We start from the raw sequence: 10,612 nt of genomic DNA, 5'->3' as shown, positions 1-10,612 counted from the left end.
ATATGTCTCCTCCCTTGGCACAAGCTTATATCGACAGGGCAATCAAAACAAACCGTGTCGGAAGCAGGAGGGGAACTTCATCTCGACAAAGTCGAAGGCCCAGTTCTCTTTAGACCGGATGGGGGGAGAGGCCACGCAACGCCCCTATGCGCCCCCACAGCCCTGTTAGGGACAGGAGGAGAATCTCGCCCTAACTTGAGCAAAGTCGAAGGCCCGATTCTCTCTAGACCGGATGGGAGAGAGGCCCTGTAACGCCCATATGCGCCCCCACAGCCCTGTTAGGGACAGGAGGAGAACCTCGCCCGAACTTGAGCAAAGTCGAAGGCCCAGTTCTCTTTAGACCGGATGGGGGGAGAGGCCTCGCAACACCCATATGCGCCCCCACAGCCCTGTTAGGGACAGGAGGAGAACCTCGCCCTAACTTGAGCAAAGTCGAAGGTCTGATTTTCTCTAGACCGGATGGGGGAGAGGCCCTGCAACGCCCATATGCACCCCCACAGCCCTGTTAGGGACAGGAGGAGAACCTCACCCTAACTTGAGCAAAGTCGAAGGCCCGGTTCTCTTTAGACCATATGGGGGGAAGGACCCAGCAACGCCCATATATGCCCCTACAGCCGCGTTAGAGACAAGAGGCGAACCTCGTCCTAACCAGAGCTGAAACCTGTTACGACAGAAATAGGGAAAGAACCTCACCCCGACATCAATTAAGGTCTGATCATTCAAGACCAGATGAGAAAAAGGGGGACCTTCTCCAGCGGCCCCTTCGCAATAAAACTTCGTCCGGACTCCTACGGGAGCCGGACTTCACCCTCGACTTTGATCGAAGGAAGACTCCATCTCCAACTTCAACTGCAGACAAGCTTCTTCCGGACTCCTACGGGAGCCGGACTCCGTCTCCAACTTTGACTGCAGACAAGCTTCTTCCGGACTCCTACGGGAGCCGGACTCCGTCTCCAACTTCGACTGCAGACAAGCTTCTTTCGGACTCCTACGGGAGCCGGACTCCGTCTCCAGCTTCAACTGCAGAAAAGCTTCGTCCGGACTCCTATGGGAGCCGGACTCCGTTTCCAACTTCAACTACAGGTAAACTTCGTCCGGACTCCTACGGGAGCCGGACTTCATCCCCGACTTCAACTGCTGGTAAGCTCCGTCCGGACTCCTACGGGAGCCAAATTTTGCCTCTGACTTCAATTGCAGGTAGACTCCGTTCGGACTCCCACGGGAGCCGAACCTCATCCCGACTTCACCTACAGGAGCCAGACTCCCGCAGCCCCACCAAGAGCGGAGGAAAAAATCCCACTCGAAAAGGAAAAAGGGGAGAGGAGTTAAAGGGAAAGCGATGGACTACGTCAACGACGAATGGAAAACAAACAGCGTCAAAGATGCAGAGAACCCCGTCTCAGCAAGGGTTGGATTCTTATCAAGAACCCCAGCTTTCAAGGAAGCTTTCAATGCAAGCCTGAGATGAGATGACTTCCTCAGGGTGACGGAAGCTCAGACCTCCGAGCTCGAGCCCTGATGGGGGGCGCCAAACCCGAGCGGCCCCAAACGAATCTGCGGCCATGGACGAAAAAGACGAGTCGATACGATGGCAATCGGATACCTCCGAACGACGTAAAGGCCGAAAAGAAGCTCGACAAGCGACAATTCAACACATGAGTAAAAGAGGTAGCAGAAAATACCCTTCTCATATTATTCGTCAAATATACATCATAGAGCCATTGAGGTTAAGGGAGAAGGACAACTGAAAGGCGAGCCGACGTGACAACTACCGGCGACCTACGGACGATGTCAAAAAAAAAAAAAAAAAAGAAAAAGAAGAAGAAGAAAAGGAGGAAAAGAAGATAAGTAGAGAGAAGGAAATACAACAACAACAATGGTAAAGGAAAGAAGTTCGGCAGACAACAATTCGACGCAAAGTGCGAACGAAATAACAAAATCTCCTTCTCATTTTTCGATTAACAAGATGTACGTTACAAGATCCGGAGGGCCAGAAAAAGAAAACATTATTACAAGACTCGAAAAGGATACACCGAAGGCCACTTCGAGCTGTAGACTTCTCTTCCCGATTCTGTCCTTCCCAGCAGTATTTTTCAGTATGTGTGACAAGCCTCTCGGCTCTCGCCCCCCGCCTCGTTCCGCTCCATCTCCAAAATTTTAACCTTAGGGGGAAAAGGATGGGATAGAATTCAGGGGGCAGCAAAGGCAACGGCAGCAGCGACGACGACCTGTTTCAAGAAGAACCGAAATTACCCCGGAGGCAGCGATGGTGCCGGAGACATGCACCTCCGCCATGTGCTCCACGACAACCACCGTCCTAGGTGTTCCGGTAAGGTCGGCATGCGCTACTTCCACCATCCCCACAACAAGTTTTACTGCCCCACCGTCGGCGCCGACCGCTTCTGGTCCCTCGGCCCCGACGACATCAAGGATCCCACCACGACTTGTGACGAAAGCTCTGCCTCCTTGACCGGTGTCACCCCGTTCAGCTACTCTAAAATTCTCAGGCGGAACACCCTCATCGGTTGTCTCCGTTATTAAACCCCTATTGTTGAAGGAATTCTCCCTCGAGCCCCCTTTTTAAGGTGACGGGAACCCTCAGCAGCAGTTTGACAACCGAAGAACTCGCGACTGCTGTTCTCCTCCTTGCACTCTTCCTAGTCCATGGCATCCTCTTGAGATTGGCCTCCCGGGTGGAGGCCCCGATGGAGGAACCCCTTGGAGAGACTCGGGGACAGGAGACGGCGGAGAGCCGACGGAGATGGCAAAGACCAGCGCGAAGGACGCTCAGAGTCAGAAGGGGCACCGATGGAGTGGCTGAGTGGCTAAGCTCTCAAGCGAAAGAAAGATGTCGACCCTCAAGCGAAGTGAAGCCCCGGAAGGAAAGGTGGGGGCTTAAATAGGCAACGGAGCCTGGCGCAGTTATGGTGGCGGATGTCCCTAGGTCAACCAGTGCCCACCACGTGTCCCCCTCACCGCGGCATAGGGTTGACCATTCGCGGACTTTTATGGCGTGACGCTTAGGATCACGTCCTAGTGGGAGTTTCGAAAAGACTCTTCGGGTCGTCCTAATCAGAAAAAGGCTCCGGCATGCGCGCATTAAATGCCAGAATTTTCGAGGGCAGTCATGTGCAGAATTCAAGGAAACGACTTCGGCTGTAAAAATTTTCTGTACTTCCTCCGATCGAAACTCGAACTCGAAAGTAGGAGGACTGGTGTTGGGTGTAAAACCCTCCCAGCCGAAGTTCGTGTCCGGAGTGACCCCTCGAAGATTCTGCAGACAAGCTTCGTCCGGACTCCTACGGGAGCCGGACTCCGTCTCCAACTTCGGCTGCAGACAAGCTTAGTCCGGACTCCTACGGGAGCCGGACTCCGTCTCCAACTTCGACTGCAGACAAGTTCCGTCCGGACTCCTACGGGAGTCGGACTCTGTCTCCAACTTCAACTGCAGACAAGCTCCGTCCGGACTCCTACGGGAGCCGGACTCCGTCTCCAACTTCGGCTGCAGACAAGCTCCGTCCGGACTCCTACGGGAGCCAGACTCCGTCTCCAACTTCGGCTACAGACAAGCTTCGTCCGGACTCCTACGGGAGCCGGACTCCGTCTCCAACTTCAACTGCAGACAAGCTCCGTCCGGACTCCTATGGGAGCTAGACTCCATCTCCAACTTCAACTGCAGACAAGCTCCGTCCGGACTCCTACGGGAGCCGGACTCCATCTCCAACTTCAACTGCAGACAAGCTCCGTCCGAACTCCATCTTCAACTACAGACAAGCTTCGTCCGGACTCCTACGGGAGCCAGACTCCGTCTTCGACTTTGATCGAAAGAAGACTCCGTCCGGGCTCCTACGGGAGCCGGACTTCATCCTCGACTTCGAACGCTGGTAAGCTCCGTCTGAACTCCTACAAGAGCCGGATTTCACTTCTGACTTCAAATACAGGTAAACTTCATCCGGACTCCTACGGGAGCTGGACTTCGTCCGGACTCCTACGGGAGCCGGACTTCGTCCCCCAACTTCGACTGCAGGAAGACCTCATCCGAGCTTCTACGGGAGCCGGACTTCACCCCCAACTCCAGCTACAGACTCCAACCGAACTTCAGCCGACAAGTCTGGACCCCTTGGCAGGCCGTAGTAACGGCCACGATTCTGCTCCACTCCCTGTGGCGGGTCCTACGCGGTCTCATTACTCCCTGGCATGCCGCAGTAACGGCCACGATTCTGCTCCACTCCCTGACGAGTTACGACAACGGACGTCGTTTCACTCCCCGTAACTGATTCCACGTGGCGAGCCATGGTGACAGCCACGACTCCACCCCATTACTCTTCATGATAAATTCCTCCTGGCCCCGTACGACCCACGACGAGGCGATCATGAACAGTCGCTATCAATCCTTTGCTCCCCCCATCTATAAAAGGGGGAACCCCAGATACGTTATTCTCTAAGCTCTATTTTCTATCCCAAAAACTCTGCTAAAATTTCTGTTCGAGCACTCCATTCTTGTTGAGGCAGAGAACTGACTTGAGCATCGGAGGATCTTGCCAGAGCAACCCCACCTCAGGTTTAGACTTCTTTTGCAGGTCCCGACGGCGACCAGGACCCCCACAACTCCAGCTTCTCCGACGCAGACGGATTTTTGCACCAACACATATATATACATACATACATACATACATACATATATACATATATATATATATATAATCATTGAATTTATTCTGATATTTTTCTAAATTCATTTAATAAAAAAATTTTACAAAAAAATTAAGATTGGAATGACATTATACAAAGGGCTATGTGATTATAGTCATTATATCAAAACTGATGGAGATAATAATGCTATCCTGATATTAAAAAATTATTTTATATCGAAAGATATATTTGTAAATTTCACCATATTCCCATTTAGGATTACATCCAATCAAATATTGAAATCTTTTTTCAGTGTAATTTTTTCATCAACTAAATGCAGCAAAAATTATTTTTCTCTATAATTAATTTTTTAGATAAATAATTTTTAAAAATTATTGAAATATTTCATAATTTGGAATATCCTAATCAAACGAATCCTTAGAGTTCTTAAACTATTCAATACGAGATTGCTTCCTAACATGCTGATCAACATTTCATGTGTATGTCCACACCACACGCACAAGAGCTTCCTAGTTATTGATTCAGATATATTAAGTGATCAAGGACCAAGCTTATTACGGCCAATTCTCTCGTCGCCTGATCGCCGGGGATGCGCACCTGCAAGGAAAGTCCTCACTGATCGGAGATGTCTCCGGCGGGGATCCTCCGATGTTCAAGTCAGAGAAGAGACTAGACAACAGTGAAAAAATCAGAGGCTCAGCCAGAGAGAGAGAGAAAGAGCTCACCAAAATCGTTGTCTTACCCCATTTTATAGTAGAATGCGGTATGGTCCCGCCATTAATGTTGTAGACAACTAGAGAGTTGTCAAATCATCGGGGGCTATCAAATCATCGTGGGTTGTCAGGTCATCAAAATTAACCCATGTCTTTGGCAGGACAACGCCCCATGGTGGTCGTACAGCATGTCCTTGGCAGGACAACAGCCCAAGGCGGGTGTACGATGTTTGGACGGGCTGGCCAACTATATGTCAGTATTTGGTTGTCGGGACATCGGATGATGACTCGAAAATACCGTCGACTGATCTGGTGCCTTGTGGAAGTCAGATGTCGGCTGCCACCTCCGATAGTGAGTCGGTGATATGGGTTCGGCCGCTCGACCGGTTGGAAACAGTATTGGCCTGTTTGGTCGATGTTTCTTTGGTCGGATATTGTCGGCAGTCATTGTCGGAGTCGTCTGTCCATCCGGTGGGTAGAGTCAGACGTCGGTCGGACCGTTTCGAGGATAAGTCGGCGTTTAGGGGTCAGTCGGTATATCCCAACAGTTGCCCCCCCCACTCCTGAGTCTGATGTCGTGTTGGCCCGCGTTACCACGTGGGCGACGGCCTCGGATGAAAGGAGTGATTTTCCATCACGTCATGCCCCGACTCTATCGACCGTACCAACGGACAATCCGATGTCAGACGTCACATCGGGAACGCAAACCGCCGTCGGTTAATTAATTTCGAGACGTGATCTTTTCGCTACGCGTCGGGGGGCTATTAGGCCGGAACCATTCGCGCGGATGGAGGCGACGTGGATGAGGCGATGTGGCTCGATCTGAGATAAGTGCATCGAACCGTCGGACTGAGGAAGGGCTCAGGCGCTGCCACGTCAACATCTGAAAAATCCTCATTCGGTGCGCTTTCAACTCGACCGTCAAAGGGCCTTATATATATATACGGCCACTCGTATCCAAAGCTTCACTTTTTACAGCCCTGTTTCTGACGCTGAGGCCCTGTCTAGTTATCCCCAAGTCCCAGATAGCTGTTTCCGTCCTCCTTTGAAAGCTCTTCTCGAAGCTTTTCATTCTTGTCCCTTTGCATTTTTCTTTTTAGTCTCTTTTCTTGTGGCTAGCATTATGGCTAGAACCTCTCTTCGAGGAAGTCAATCGGAAAACCCGACCGATGATTTCCAATCGATCCCGGAGGCGGAGGCTTCTTCACTTTCGGGGCCGAACGTCGAACGGCTTAGGGAACAATACGGTATCCCGAAGCAGTTTTAACTTTTCGCCCCTGGGGTTGAGGGTCGGGTTAACAACCCACCTCCGGACCAAGTGGCCTTTTATGTTGAGGACCTTCAGACTGGTCTTCGCTTTTCGATTTTGGAGTTCGTCCAGAATGTCCTGGATTATTACGGGCTTTGCCCGATGCAACTGACGTCGAACTCAGTCCGATTAATAATCAGCTTCGCTTTGTCGTATCGGCTCTTGCCGACCTTTCCCCGTATCTCTCTCATCTGGGCGTTCTTCATCCTCCGACCCCACCCAAAAGTCTGAGGGTGGTGGTTTTTCAATCCCTGGAAGGGCCTTTCATTCATTACCGGTCTTCCATCGTCGATCCACGGATGGAAGAATCAATTTTTCTTTACTTCTTCTTCGCTACCCTGGGGGTTTCCTTCTCGCTGGGGTGAACCCCAAACTCAGTCGAACAAAAACAGTCGAGTGGAGGCAGAAGACCGAGAGAACTTTCACCGACTGAAGGATATATCGGTACCGAAGTAGAGAGAGCTCGTCACCGAGCAAGCTCTCTGTGACGTCGGCCTAAGTTCGGTTTTCCACTTAGGTACAGTTCGGTCTGTCGGTCGTCTTTTGACTTTTTCATCTGTCTTCAGACTTGTGCTAATCTTTTGTAGAAATTGCAGGCATGCCGCTGAGAGTAAGACTAACAGATACCGACATTCGACAGCACGCGGCGAAGAAGTGACCAGCGCCCGGGGTCAGACCTTCGCGGCCACCCAAGAGGCTCCAGACATCATCCCCGACTGCCGTTGCGATGGTGGCTGCGCAGCCTGACACCGAACGAGCGTTGGGCTTTGAACCAGTCATCGCCTTATCGGTGCCGGTGGTGCCACCCTAGGCGTTGTCCGAGGAAGGGGCGGCGGAGGGGGTAGCCGAAAGAGTATCGATGGCCTCACCTATGGAAGAGGTTCGGGTCGAAGCACGAGAGCCCGAATGACCTGCGGCGGCTCCCGTCGTGCCCTCAGGAGGAACTCAGTCGAGTTCAAGCTTTCCATCATTCTCCAATCTTCGGGCCTGGGCGACTGATCGGGGGAAGGCTCCGATGGCGCTGGTGGATCACTCAAGGTTGGCGGACCGCATCGCATCGTCCGATATTCGGGTTCCCGAGGGAGCATCGACCCTGGCCAACCATAATTTGGCTAGGAGGTTGTGTCAGGCAACCATTCTTCCGATCGATCGGGAGCTCTTGAAGAGTCAGCAGGTGATCGAGATGCTCTCTTCATTCTATCCAACCATGATCGAGGTGAGTTCTTCTTTTTCTTTTCTCTCCATTATTATTTTATTTTTCTGACAACCGGCCTTCTACTTGCAGCTGATCTGCAATATGTCTGAGTTGAAGGTCGGGTACCGGAGGTTTGGCGACATCCGGACGGCCTGGAAGGATAGGGCGGAAACCATCAAAGCCGAGAAGGCGACGCTGGTGGAACAGCTGAAACTGTTGGTCGATCACGAGGTCAGGCTCAAGGATGAGATTTTTTGACTCACCGACGGCCTGGCTGCCTCAGAGGCCGAACTTCAGTCGGCCTGTGAGCAGGCCAAGCGCAAGATCCGTTCCGTTCATCAGCTGTGATGTGAGCGGGATGGTTGCATTAGTGAGCTCGAGGCCGAACGCAAACAACTACGGATCAGACGGCTGCGGAGGAGGCTGTCCCTGGGCCAGTGGAACGAGCTATCGAAGGTGAGGCGGCTCCAACCTCCAATCCCACTCCGACCCGAGCGGGTGCACCGGTCACTTCCGAACCCTTCCCGATCCAGGAAGTCGATTCCGACGAGTAGTCAGAGTATCTGCTCCATTGTTTTTATTTTGTTTTTATTTTTTTTTGATACTTGTAATCGGGCTTCAGTCCAATTTTGTAAGTCTAACTTCAACTAAATGAAATCGAAGACTTTTCAAATTTTTTTCTGCATGCAGTTCAAAATGTATGTCTTGCTGAGACATCCCCGAGGGTAAGGTCATAGATCCGACATACCCCGTTAGAATGTTTGGTGGGATCCAGCGTAGTTGATCAAGTAGTCAGTAGCGTGCACCATGCTAAGGGCAAAGCAAGCCCTGATAGCAGACCGGCATCCTGACTGTCATACAGATTGCGTAGGATCCGATGGTCGAGAGTCGTTCGATGTAGTTAAATTGGGTGTCGACTGTAGGTCGAGCGTCCGTCGTTCAGACCTTGGTCGGGCGTACACATCGAGCTGGGTGTCGATCAATCTCCGAACGTAGCTTGTTGACACGATCATTCCGTAGAATCTGATAGTCGAGTAGTGTCCGACGTATTCGGTTAGGATAACGATGATGGATTGAATATCCATTGTCCGGCACTTGGTCGAGCGTATACGTCGCGATGTATGATAAAGGTGGCAAGCCAAATATCCTTCGATCGATCGTGACCAAGTCGGTATGTCGCAAGTGCGACCTCGATCGTCTTGGCATTTTGTCCTTCTTAGTCGAAGCCAAGTCAGCAAGTTAGCCAGCCGACTGATCGAGAGTCGACAGTGGAAGGAGCGCGGCTTCAACTTAGAGAGATTTCATCACCAGCACTGGCCTTCCGTTAGTGTAGGCAGAACAGTTCTCGTAAGAGTTCGATGTGTCGTCGGCGATTGGCCGTAGGTTCCAACGAAACGTTGGGCCCATGTCGGGATGTCAGAGCTCATACTTCTGACGAGGGCCGACCCACAGCGGAAAGCAGAACTTTGTTGACTCTGGAATTTTGAAATTGAGTTGTATTCCGAACAAGGGCATACAGAATTTACTGATGGTACAATTTTAGGTTGTCAGAATTTCAAGTCCGGAGAATGGCCGTCCCATCCAGGGTCTCAAGTTGGCAGGCGCCCGGCCTGCAGGTGTCCGCTATCTTGTAGGGTCCTTCCAGTTCGGAGACAGTTTTTTTTGATCCAGAGGCTTCGAGACTTTCGCCATCCTTAAAACCAGATCTCCAGGTCTGAAAAACTTTGGCTTAACTTTAGCATTGTAGTATCGGGCCACTCTTTATCGATAGAAAGCCATGCGGAATTGAGCCTCACGTCGGAGCTCGGATAGGAGGTCCAAGTCAGCTCTCCGACACTCGGAGTTGCCTGGTTCACAGTACTGCTCAACTCTAGTCGATGGTAGCCGATCTCGAGTGGGATCATTGCCTCCGTCCCATAGGCCAAATTGAAAGGAGATTCTCCGATCGGAACATGGGGTATCGTTCGGTATGCCGACAGGACCGAGTGCAATTCTCCGACCCAGAGGCCTCTGGCTTTGTTCAGTCGAGTCTTCAGTCCATGCAGAATGATCCGGTTGGTTACTTCGACTTCTTCGTTGGACTGTGGATGTCCGACCGAGGTCAGCTTATGCGTGATATGAAATCTTGCACAAAACTCTCTGAAGTCTTGATTGTCGAACTGTCGCCCATTGTCGGTGATGATAGTGTATGGCAGTCCAAATCTGAAGATGATGGACTTCTGGATAAAGTCTTCCATCTTACACTCAGTTATTTGCACCAGGGGTTCGGCCTCCACCCACTTGGTGAAGTAGTCGATTGCGATGACTAAGAACTTTCTTTGGCCAGACGTCGGAGGGAAAGGGTCGAGTACGTCGATTTCCCATTGGGCAAAGGGCCACGGGGCGACAATAGAAGTCAGCTGGTTGGCGGGCCGGTGTTGTATGTTGGCGTACTTTTGACATGGCTCACACCTCCGAACCAAATTAGCCGCATCTTTCTTCATGGTGGGCCAGTAGTAACCTTGCCGTAGGACTTTGTAGGCTAGGAATTTGCCCCCCAGGTGACTTCCGCAGATCCCTTCATGCACCTCTCTGAGTGCGTAGTTCGCATCCGTCAGTCTCACGCACTTTAGCAAGGGAAGGAAGAATGATCTTTTGTAGAGTCGCCCGTCCATCGTTACATACTGGGAGGCCCATCCACTGGAGTCGCTTGGCTTCCGTGGGGTCTTCAGGGCTGGTTCTGTCAGTCAGATACTGAACGAT

Source organism: Elaeis guineensis, chromosome 7 (assembly GCF_000442705.2).
Source record: "Elaeis guineensis isolate ETL-2024a chromosome 7, EG11, whole genome shotgun sequence".
NCBI classification, from domain to species: Eukaryota; Viridiplantae; Streptophyta; class Magnoliopsida; order Arecales; family Arecaceae; genus Elaeis; species Elaeis guineensis.
Note: the sequence above shows the minus strand (reverse complement) of the source record.